This window comes from Protopterus annectens, chromosome 12.part0 (genome assembly GCF_019279795.1).
Source record: "Protopterus annectens isolate FY-2018-M chromosome 12.part0, PAN1.0, whole genome shotgun sequence".
Classification (NCBI taxonomy): Eukaryota; Metazoa; Chordata; order Ceratodontiformes; family Protopteridae; genus Protopterus; species Protopterus annectens.
This window is the reverse complement of record NC_056746.1, coordinates 524,314,445-524,326,533: the sequence shown is the minus strand read 5'-3', so window position 1 is coordinate 524,326,533 and position 12,089 is coordinate 524,314,445. Positions and strand designations below refer to the sequence as shown.

General features: G+C 38.7%; 1 protein-coding gene across 1 annotated transcript in view; it reads left to right on the top strand.

Moving 5' to 3' along the window:
• The window catches only part of ATPAF2 (ATP synthase mitochondrial F1 complex assembly factor 2), a 332,165-nt gene that overhangs the window by 135,876 nt on the left and 184,200 nt on the right, over nt 1-12,089 (top strand). The gene's annotated exons all lie outside the window — the stretch shown is intronic.

The window sequence follows — 12,089 nt, the reverse complement described above, 5'->3', positions numbered from 1 at the left end:
TTAACTATAACCCCTGCAGAAAAAAAAGAAAGGAGTTTTGTACAATTGAAAAGACTGCTGCAGTCTACCTGGTGGCGGTGCTGCTACTAATACTACTAAGCTGTTGAAGATCATATTTTTTCCTTGAAAATATTTCCATAACTGCGTAATAAAATGTCTTCAATTTTTATAGTTTAGGGTGTTCTTAAGTCTTAAACATTGATGTAAAAGCTGCACCACCTTAAATCAGATGCCCCATATGAGTGGTCATTTAATGTAGTATTTTTAATGCTTGAGTCTTTACTTTTCTTAACGCTCCCACATATTTACTATGTCCAAGGTCCCTGCATTAAGTTAGAGAAATCTACTTCCCTGCAATGTCCACGTAAGGTTATTGTTTCAGGTCTATGATTAAAAACATTGGAAGTGCTGTAACAATTGTAAATGTGTTGGCAGCATTCATACAGGAATAATTGTACATGCTTATTTAACCATGCTATGCTTTTACAATACTTATGTTCATTAAGCACACGTAGGCTTACATATATAGTTACTATCTGCATTATTTATATATATATATATATATATATATATATATATATATATATATATATATATATGTATATAAGCTGTTAAAAAGCGTGAACTACATTATTGATGTAAGCTATAGTTAAGCAATATTTATAGTTCATGCTCTATAGTGTTAGCGCTAATGATAACTTTACAGCTATCATTGTTACCTAACTGGATATATACCTTGTAGCTTCTTATAGTCTTGTTCCTAGCCTAGTTAGAATAATAAGATTTGACCAGAATTTTGCTGACTTACTTTTGATAAGGACTTGCTATAATACTGATTATAAGACTTGTAAGAAGTGATGCATCTTTCTAAACAACTTGAGAGCCTGATAGCTTGAACTACATTTTTGTACAGTTCTATCTGATTATATACTTGTAATATTCTGTTTAATTACAGTGCCTTTGATACTAAACTAAATATCTTGTTTCTACTATTTGTCTCTCTCTCTTTTCCTCCTAAAACAATCCCAACTCTCCAATCTGAGTACACTGCTCTAGGACACAGAAACTAACAACCCGAAGAACAAGGACCATGTCCAAACTCCCTTCAGTCTCCACAGTTGAGCAACCTATCCCTGTACTTTCTCAGTAAAGGGAGCATGAAAGTATGTGTCTAAACTATCTCGGCCAGTATAGACTATAACTTATTATTAGATCTAGGTGGCTTTAAAGCACTAGCCAGAAGAACCAGCAGCTTTACTCCCTCCCCACTCTGTAACCAGTCTAATCTACTTTTTCCACCATTTAAAGACACTCAGAACCACTACTCCTTTTCTTGCATTAGGAACCTAAACTCCCTCCTTTTTCCCTGCTTACAATAAATTAATTTGGGCTACCAGGTGGCAGACTTGTCCCTTCCAGGCCTTGAAGCCTTCTCCTGACCTGTACTACACCTTTGCTATATACTGTTTATCCACAGGCTTGCTATTAAACTGTAGCCCATAACATCTGTTTATTTTTATGGTTAGCTCTCACACACCCTCCAAATAGCTCTATTATCTACTCTTTTAACTTTATTCCAGGATTTAGGGTTATCTACCTACTGTAATCCCTGCTTCAACTTATTGTTCTTTTCAGCTCCTTACCTCTCTTGTCTCTACCCAGTCCGTTCGCCCTGCAGGCCCACTCCGCTCCCCTACCCTAGCCCCAATTTCCACCCACCCCTACTGCTCCTAAGCATGTACATGCTCACCACACCCTCTTCCTCTCCAATCCAATCACAATAGTCATCTTGTTAACATTCTACATACACCTCTCTCTAATCACCCCTAGTATAACTCCTCCCCTTTAAAGAACATCAGTAAGCTTATTAGTCACTATGCAAACACGACCTTTCCAAATCCAACTAAAGCTCCTAATCATTCTTTCTCCTACTTTCTCTAACAGCAGCCTACCTGCTAACCTCATATGAGCAGTCAAAAATTTAGAGCTGAACTTCCCTAATGCACAAACAAGTACTATACCTCTAACTCCCCAGAACATATAAATATAACATCGTTACCTAGCTATTTACCTGCTAAATATCACAGACTGACCCATATCAAATACAACCATCTAAAACCTAAAAAAGACTCTTCACCATTACTTTAACCTCCACAATCCCTTAAACAAACGATTACACCTCTCCTTACTAGATGGGGACATTCATCCTAACTCAGGACCAGGGCATAAAACAAGCACAGAACCACAAATTCATGTTCCCTCTACCCCAAATATCCCGTCTAAATCTCCCAACTCACTCTATATAGCTCACCTCAATATTCGCAACATAAATAATAAAATTGCCCACCTCCATGCTCTCCTGGATGTTCATTCCTTTGATATACTTTGTTTAACAGAAACATGGCTAAAACCCACTACACAAGATGTTGAAATTATTCCATCTGGATACAACATCTTGAGACAAGACCGCAAAGTAAAAAAAAAGGAAGGGGAGTTGCTATCTTCTATAAAGAAGGGCTACAAATATATATACTAGATCTTGGTTCCTCTTCAAAAAACAATGCAGAAATCATTAGCACCAGACTTCAACTTAATCTCAGCAAATCCCTAAATATAATATGTATCTACTTGCCCCCCTGGTAACATCACCACTCTGGAAGGTATCCTTGCTGAGCTCTCCACAAAAATTCCCCAAGAGACAATAATTATTGGACACTTTAATATAGACTGGAAGGACTGCTCTACTGAATCACCAACCTCCCATATTAACCTTAATGGCTTCTCACAAACAATTAACCCCCAAGCAGAATTAATAAACCCAGTAACAAAGAATCCATTCTAGACTGGATTCTAATAAATAATCACCAACAACTCTATAATGTAGGCACCCTCCCTGACGATGTAAGTGACTATTCTCTCACTTACATAATCAGACAAAGGTCGAGCTCACACAACCCAACCATATATAAAACAATAAGAAGCAACAGAAACTTTAACTCTAATAACTTCCAAGCTGAACTAAAAGAATGTGATTGGTCACCTAAAAAATACCTCCAACTTGAAGCAACAAACTACTTTAACTCAAAATTTGTAACAATCCTTAACCACCATGCACCAAAGCGTTCCATCAAAATTAAATCTAAACCCGCCCCATGGCTTACAAAGAAAACCAAGCAGAAAATTCAACAGAGAAATAATGTTTGGGCACTATGGAGAACAACTAAAAACCCCCTAGACCAACAACAATTCAGGCAAAACAGAAATGAGACTAAGAAAGCTATACTCTAAGATAAAAAAAAAACTTTTACTTCCACCTCCAACAGACCAACCAAAATAATCCACAAAAGTTCTGGGCTAGCATAAACAGACTACTTCAACTAGGCCAATCCGCAACACCACCCCCTATAGGATCAAATTCTGACAATCCAAAGCAAACTGCTAATGCTTTTAATACCTTCTTCACTGAGGCCATCCAAACACTTGCTAATCAGCTAACAGCCGATAGCTCTGCCCTTCCAACCAATACTACTTACTCTCTCCCAACTCTAAACCTGCAACCTGTCCCAACTTCCCTCATCTGCAACCTCTTAAGTAAACTAAAACCTTCTACCCCCTCAGCTGACCAGCTACCTGCTGAATACCTGCAAAAGGCAGCCAAATTCATAGCTTATCCTGTATCATTGCTGATAAATAGAACCATACAAGAAAGCACTATTCCCACCATCTAGAAAATCTCCTACATTATCCCCCTACACAAGGGTGGAAACTTCAGAGAATATTCTAACTATCGTCCCATAGCACTACTTTCCCCATTAGCTAAAATAATGGAAAAGGGCATCCACGGACAGTTCCTAGACCACCTACTGCAGAACAATTTACTGGCCAAATCTCAACATGGCTTCAGGCCTTTCCACAGTACAACTGCACTGCTATCCTTCACTGACAGCATCAGTAAAAACCATAATAACAATCTTCTCTCTTCAGCACTTTTCATCGACCTTTCAAAAGCATTCGACATGGTCAACCACCACTTACTTCTCAGTATTCTAAAATCCTTCTCTCTGGACACAAAGACTATAAAATGGTTCCAGTCCTACCTTGATAATAGACAGCAGGCAGTGTTATGGGACAACAACCTCTCATCCTATCTCCTAGTTACCCTAGGTGTTCCTCAGGGCTCTATATTGGGCCCCCTCCTTTTCTCAATATTTATCAATGACCTCAACCTAGCTATTCCTTTAACTAATGTGTACAGTACGCAGATGATTCGACAATAATTTGCTCAGCTAAATCTCAATCCCAACTACAGACTCTAACTCGATCAATGTTCAATAAAACAGAAAATTGGTTTCTACAACGCTGCCTCCTCTTGAACCCCAAAAAAAAATAAACTCCTCATCTTCACTCCTACCCATGAATCACTCCCAATGAACTTTTCAGTCTTATCCAATAATGGTACACTCTTATCTCCCGATCCATCAACTAAACTTCTAGAGTAGCCACTGATAACAACCTGAACTTTGAAACCCATAGCAACAATACATAAAAAACTGTCAACAGGAAACTAGGCTTCCTCTATAGGATAAAACCCTTTCTCTCCCCACTAGCCAGAACCACTATTGCCTATTCCCACCTTATCTCTACACTTCTCTATGCTTCTTCCATATATACTAACTTGTCAAAAGATAACCTTAACAAGCTATCCAACGCTTACAATAGCATTGCCAAATTTGCTACTGCTTCCTCCTTTAGGACCCATCACTGCCATAACCTGAAACAATTAGGCTGGTTAGAGCTTCTGAATCAGATTCACTTTAAACTACTCACCATAGCGCACAAAACCCTTTTCCAGCCTATCAATACCCCAATACTTGCTAGTCTCATTACCCAATATAAGAACCTTTCAACTTTACGCTCATCTAATAAACTACTTGTATCAACATGTAAATCTAATAACATGGCAGGAGATGCTCTGTTCTCACATGCAGTTGGAAAGTATTGGAACCAACTCCCCCGTGAACTTACATCACTGTCTTCATTTACACTTTTTAAACACAATCTGAAACTCTATCTTAAAACCCTTTGGTTATGTCCCTGTACAAATCCAGACTAATCTCATACTATATCCCAAATACCCTCTCTTAAGACCTAATTCCTGCTTTATCTGTGTCTTTTTAGATCAAGGCCTTTCCTTGGCAAAAACATAACTTACCCTAATAGAGATAATTTAAAATACCTAGTTAAATTCTTCTGCATGTAATTCTAAAGCATCCTACCTAATGGCAGGCAACAAGTATTGTTTAAACTGTGAGCATTGCTGAACTGTTGAAACTTGAAGTATGTATTTGTTTAACAATTACTTTCTAGTTACTAATGAAGTCTTGTACATAAAGTCTAAAATATCTTATCTAATGCTTGTAACATGTTTTTTGTGTAAACTGTGAAGATTCCTGAACTGTTTAAAATTTGTAGTATTTAACTGTATAACAACTAGTACCTGTATGTTAGTAGGCTAGCAATCTTGTGGAGCTTATATCCCCGGGACTCTGCTGAAAAATGGACATAAATCTAGTTAGACTGTCCTGGTCAACAAATGTAAAATAAAATAAATAAATATATTAAATGGAGAGGCTAACATCAGAATGTACACCCTTTCTTGTTTTGTATCCCTCACCCCGGGGAACTTCATTACTCCACTGATTTCAGTTATCACAATATTACTGAATAAATAAGAATACATTAATTTATTAACAACTAACAATTCATGTTATAAATGTGATTTCCCCGAACTTATGAAATAAATCTATAGAAGTATCCATTGCCACTGGTCATGCATCCTGTAATCAAAGAAACTATTGTAAGTTACAGGCTTCTCCTTCCTGGTGTCTTAACTGTCAAGTGAATTTGTATGCGTGTGTCTGTGTGCGTGTATATGTATATGTATACAAGTATTCTAACCTATATCGACAGACCCAAACATCATCAAAAATTTGATAAACCAAACCTCAACATACTGCCACGTATGCACCAATAGAGAACCGTGGCACATGCAATTTCCACACAAAAAAAAAAAAAAAAAAACACGTAACGCACCTCACACCTACTGGTAATTACATATGCTAACTCTGAGATTGCACATTCCCCGCGGAAAGGGAATATTCCCCCACTCACAAATTGTATATCTCACATACCTGTCAACCACATGTAGTCAATTTAATCGGATGTCGATCAACAAACATTTCGACTGCAGGAGTCCCAAATATCTATCTGTTAGGACACTAAGGATAATCATAAGGCTTTCTTTAGTTATGTTAGGAACCTGGGTGGGGATTCCCAGATATGCTCAGAATTAGTCCAAAATAACAAAAAAATACACTGATCCCACAGACATTGCCAACATCCTAGCTGACAGGTTCAGTGCAAACTTCTCCCCCCCCCCTCCCCACCAAAAGGGCAAATATCTATCCCAGCAGAGTGCTGCCCCCCTGACATCTCAGATGCTCAGGTGGGAGCCGCCCTCTCCAAAGCAAAAAACACAGCATCAATGGGACCAGACGGTGTCCCAGGCTGCGTCCTGCATGAACTCCAAGAAGAGCTAAACCCAAACATAAAACTACTGTTCAATCTCAGCCTTACTACAGGATATGTACCCAAAGAGTGGCGTACAGCAACAGTGGTCCCTCTCCACAAAGGTGGTGCCTCAACGGACCCTGGAAACTATCGCCCCATAAGCCTGACTAGCTTGGTCTGCAAAGCTATGGAAAGGATCATCATGGACCTCATAAATAAAGATATTGGGGACCTACAGACACTGGATCCTACCCAGTTTGGCTTTAAGGGCAGATCCTGCCTCTTAAACCTGGTTGACTTCTTTGAAACAGTCACCAAGGCCATTGACGAAGGGAAGGTGGTCCACACAGCCTATCTGGACCTCGCAAAAGCCTTCGATACAATACCCCACTCGGGCATTATAGATAAGCTCACCAGCTTAAATATAAACCCCTATGTCACTAGATGGGTTGCAAACTGGCTCAAGGACAGAACCCACATGGTTAGAATTGCTGGAGCCATGTCAGACTCCAAACCAGTTACAAGTGGCGTCCCACAAGGCTCAGTCGTTTGGTATATGTTTCTCGGAGGTACAGGCCAACACGGAAGGACTGTGGCTGACCAAGTTCGCAGATGACTGCAAACTGGGCGCCATAATCGACTCTCCAGCCGACACAAGCATCCTCCAAAAGGGCCTCATAGAAACAGACAACTGGTGCCAGAGCCATGGCCTCAAGCTAAATGCCAAAAAGTGTATAGTCATCCCCTTTGGCAAAAACAAAGTGCCCACAAATTACCACATAGGTGGTAATCCATTAAGTACAGAAGAAGTAATTAGGGACCTGGGGACCCAAGTTGATAGCAATCTCTCATTTGACAACCACGTGGCCAAAGTGGTTAGAAAAACATTTTATATAGCCCACCTAATCATGAAGGGATTCACATCTAGATTAGGGAGGTCATCGTGCCTCTTTACTCATCCCTCATCAGGCCCATAATTGAGTACAATGCCCCTTTGGGATGTACCTTACCAAACACCTGCAGCAACTGGAAAGACCCCAAAAGTACCTCACCAAGAGGATCAAAGGGCTCAAACAGATGCCATATGCTGCCCGGTTAAAGAAACTCCAGCTCTACTCAGTAGCATACCGCCTGCTCAGAGGTGACCTGTGCCTGACGTATAAGGCCATGTCCAACCCGGAATTAAGGGACATGCTGCACCTCAAAAATCCAAAGCCCATCGAGCTACACGCTCGAGACTTGAACCTCAGCACTGAAATAAATAGGACATGCTGGAGGGACAGATTCATAACCCAGAGGCTCCCTTCACTCTGGAATAAAATCCCAGTCCAGGTTAGGCAGAGTCCCTCATTGACTCTTTTCAAGAGGAATCTTGATGATTGGATGGGAGATCGTAGGTTTACCCCGGGTATCACTTCTGTGTCACTGTTAGACAGAGGCACAGTATACTAACCTCGAAAAAGGGCATAGCAAAATTAATTTAAAATGGGTGGCGAAAGCCAAACATACTCTGGCTAGGCTTATAAATGCCCTAGGGCAGATAGCCTAGTATGAACCTATGAACCTATATATATATATATATATATATATATATATATATATATATATATATATATGGGTCTACTGAAATGATTTCAGGCAGCCCACTTCACTGAAACCTCATTTGACTGAAAGCACATTTGGTCGAATTACATTTGATCAAAAATGGAATATAGCCCCTGCCCCACTGCAGTGCAACCCTGGAGTGAGAATATAAAGTTGGGGGGTGTGAGGGAATAGCCCTCCACATAATTGCAGTTTATGTACTATTATAAACATGTGTGTCCATTAAAAATACATTAAAGCATATAACATCAGTAAAAACTGGTTGCAAAATGTGGGGGGCTGTGCCTCCCCACACACCTCCTAACTTTAGATTCTCACTCCAGGGTCGCACTGCAGTGAGGCAGGGGCTATATTCCTTTTTCGACCAAATGTAATTTGACCAAATGTGCTTTCAGTCAAATGAGGTTTCAGTGAAGTGGGCTGTCTGAAAATATTTTCGACCAAATGTAATTCGACCAACTATAGTATACAGTATATATATAGTGTGTGTGTGTGTGTGTGTGTGTGTGTGTGTGTGTGTGTTTGTATATGTGTGTGTATATATATATATATATATATATATATATATATATATGTGTGTATATATATATATATATATATATAAAATGTGTGTCTGTCTTTTGCTAAATGGGTAAGTGAGCTGCTTCTGAAATCTTTTTCAGTCACTACTCTAGCTACAATGGCAAAGACAGTAATACATTCAACAGTAACAAGAGAATTACTAAGTAAGAGTGACAAATAGTAAAATAATATGTAATACAAACAATGTCAGCATAGGTTGCATGCAGTGTACAGAACAGTTTCAAGTTTTGCTGTAATAGATGTATCAAAATTAGGGTTGCTTCCTTTTCAGACGCCCAAACTGAAAATTTTTTTTGTGGAAACATGAGATTTTGCAGGACACTGTAGCCAATTTAAAGGAGTGAACATCACTTTTTTGCCAAAATAAAATATTAGTGTTGTAGCATTGGAGTTGATTAAGCTGTGCCATATAATATTTTGGTGTTTCAGCTATAAAATAATTTGTTTTATGCAGCTATTAAAGGAAGCTTATGATTTTTTTTCTCATAAAATCTGGGGACATTTACCATTTTTCACTTTTTTTTTTTTTTTGCAGGACACATGTGCCCAAATAGGGACTGTAATGTGCAAAGAGGTAACAGTTGGTAACCCCATTCAAAATAATCCATATGTAATCACAAGTAAACACTGTCATAGATATTGATAAAAGGAGATGGTGGTTAATTCTGAAGATGTATGAATGATTGGAGGCATGAATTAAGGTGGGATAGTTCCTTTCCGACAAGCTGTGGCTAAACAGAGAAATTGAGCAGGGGTGTACTCTTTTCTTTCATTATTTGCTGTATATCTAAAGCCACTGGCAAAAAAATGTAAATAATAAGGGACTCTCAAATTTAAGATCATATCCAATCAAGAAAAAATAGCAGATGATATTTTGAGCTTGATAAAGCCAGAAAAGGTATATGTTCTTGATAAATCTGGACAAGGGTATTTTTTTGTGTAACATTCTGAGATGGTTTCAACACTTTTGGGGATATAAAATTATTGGAGATGAAAAGCTGTCACAGTAACTAAGTACCCACACATGAAATGGTTCAGCAGTAGCTGTATTTATGAGGACATGAAATATTTGGGTGTATGGATTAAAAAGAATTTTGACAGCATGGGAAGAGACTAAACAAAAGATTATACTGAAACTGAAAAAATGGAAGTTCCTGGTTATGATTATGGATATGGATCATAAGCCACAAGCAGTGAACAGGTTTTTCATCCCTTTAGTTTGTGTACAGGTCAGGCATATTTTTATTAACCAGAAGAAAAGTTTTGGACAAAATTTTAATGAAGAGTTGAAAGACTTTATTTGGTATTGGAAGAGTGGTTTAAAATCACTTGATTTTAAGGTATACTTTAGAGCTGTGCAGTTAAGGCCCCTGTATATAGCACAGGCAGAAGATTATATGTCAGTATGAACAGGGATGATGATGAAACAGGGGAAGGGTTTTATGAAATAAGGGGAGAGTATGATTTTGAATGTAGGTTCTTAAGGATAATAACCACCGTATTGATTATTACATTTATAAAGCTCAAGAAAGTATTTGAAAAAGTAAGCCAACACAAGAATGGCAAGAGTCTTACCCGCAAGGGTGACAGTAAGCAGGAGTATAGGAAAGAGGCAAGAGGGGCTCGAAAGTACTGGAGAAAGTTTTTGAAGGGACCAAGGTATTAGGAGCAAATAACTACAGAGGGAAAGGTGATAGTGTTATGAGGCCAGTCAAAAGTTTGGATTGCAGTTTAGAGAATGCCTCCCCTATTAGATATTGGTAACGGGTTATAGGCAAAGAGAAAAGGTTGAAGTAGTGCTAAATGAAAGGCTGACTTGGGTAAAGTTTTTAATTGAAGCTAGAACTGGTTAATTCAGTAAATGTTTACTAAGTGATGGTTTCATATTGTGCTTATTAATGTAGTGTTATGCTAGATAATTTGCTCTATACAGCTCAATACATTGTATTACTGCGGTTCTCAATTAGTATACCTCCTGCTAAACCTATTTTGACTTTACATTCACAAACTTGCCGAACATCTCTCTCCTCTTACAATACCCCATATTGTGCAACTCTGACTCACGTTGATCTTTCTTTCATCTGTATTTATTTTATTTTTATTTATTTATTTAATGTTTGTTGACCGGGATAGTCTGACTTGGCATATGCCCTTTTTCAGCGGAGGCCTGTGGGGAAAGCCTCAAACATATATAGATTGGTACAAATAAATTATACAATACGTAAGCTCGTACAGTAGTAGTACATACATGGAGTACAAGATATATATAGTAATGCAAGCATAGACAGAACAGTTGACTATACAATATATGCATAGTGGGAAGTAGATATTTTTTTTTGTTTAGATAAGAAAGACTGACTAAAAGAGCAGTAAACTTGGAATAGGATGTAGAGAAGTTCAGAAAGAAAAAGAAGAAAGGATGAGACAGAGAGGAAATAGACAGAGGATCTAGAGAGAGTGTGTAGGAGTGGACTCAGATGGGAAAGAGAGACTCCTATATAAGCCTGATTGCGTAAAGATCTATAATGAGGTGTAGTGAAAGTAAGCATTTAAAGATGCCGGGGGGGGGGTCACCCAGGTGTAAGGCAGGAGCAGAGCCAAGAATTAGGTGAGATTTGAGGAGTAATTTGAACTGTAGGTGAGTTGGTGTGGTAAGTATGTATTGGGGGATTGAGTTCCATGCTCTAGCAATGCAGTTGGAGTAAAGAGAATTGCCCAAAAAGTTAGCTTTTGTGACTTGTAAGAAGAATTTGTCAGAAGATCTAAGTAGTCTTTTATTAGACTGGGGTTGAAGTAGGTTGTGGAGTGCAGGACACTTGTCTGGGAGGTAAAATATTCTGTGGGCTATAGTGAGTTGGGTGTGTGTGAGGTAATTGGGGAGCTCAAGCCAATTTAGTTGGCATAGCGCAGTATAGTGATGGGCTCTATGAGGAGCATTGGCAAATCTGGCAGTTTTGTTGTAGCAGGAATCTAGTTTTGCCAGTTGTGTTTTGTACAGGTTGGTGAGAATGGGTGAGATATAAAGAAGAGTAGAGAATAGGTTTGTTCTGGCAATAGATGGTCTTGTGGAGTAGGTGAGGAAGGGTTTGACTCTCTAGAGATAGCATAATTTAATGTGAACTTTTTTATAGTTAGGGTAATGTGCTTGTCAAATCTCATCGTATCATTTGTGACACCAAGAAGCTTAGTGTGAGAAATGGATTCTGTTTTGGCGGTGGTAGAAGAATGAATCATGAAGGGAGACAGAAGGTCTGAGGGTTTGTTGTGAGACAAAATCATAAGATGTCCTTCATGGATGCATCTGCAGTCATAACAACTGGGTTGTCCTGTCG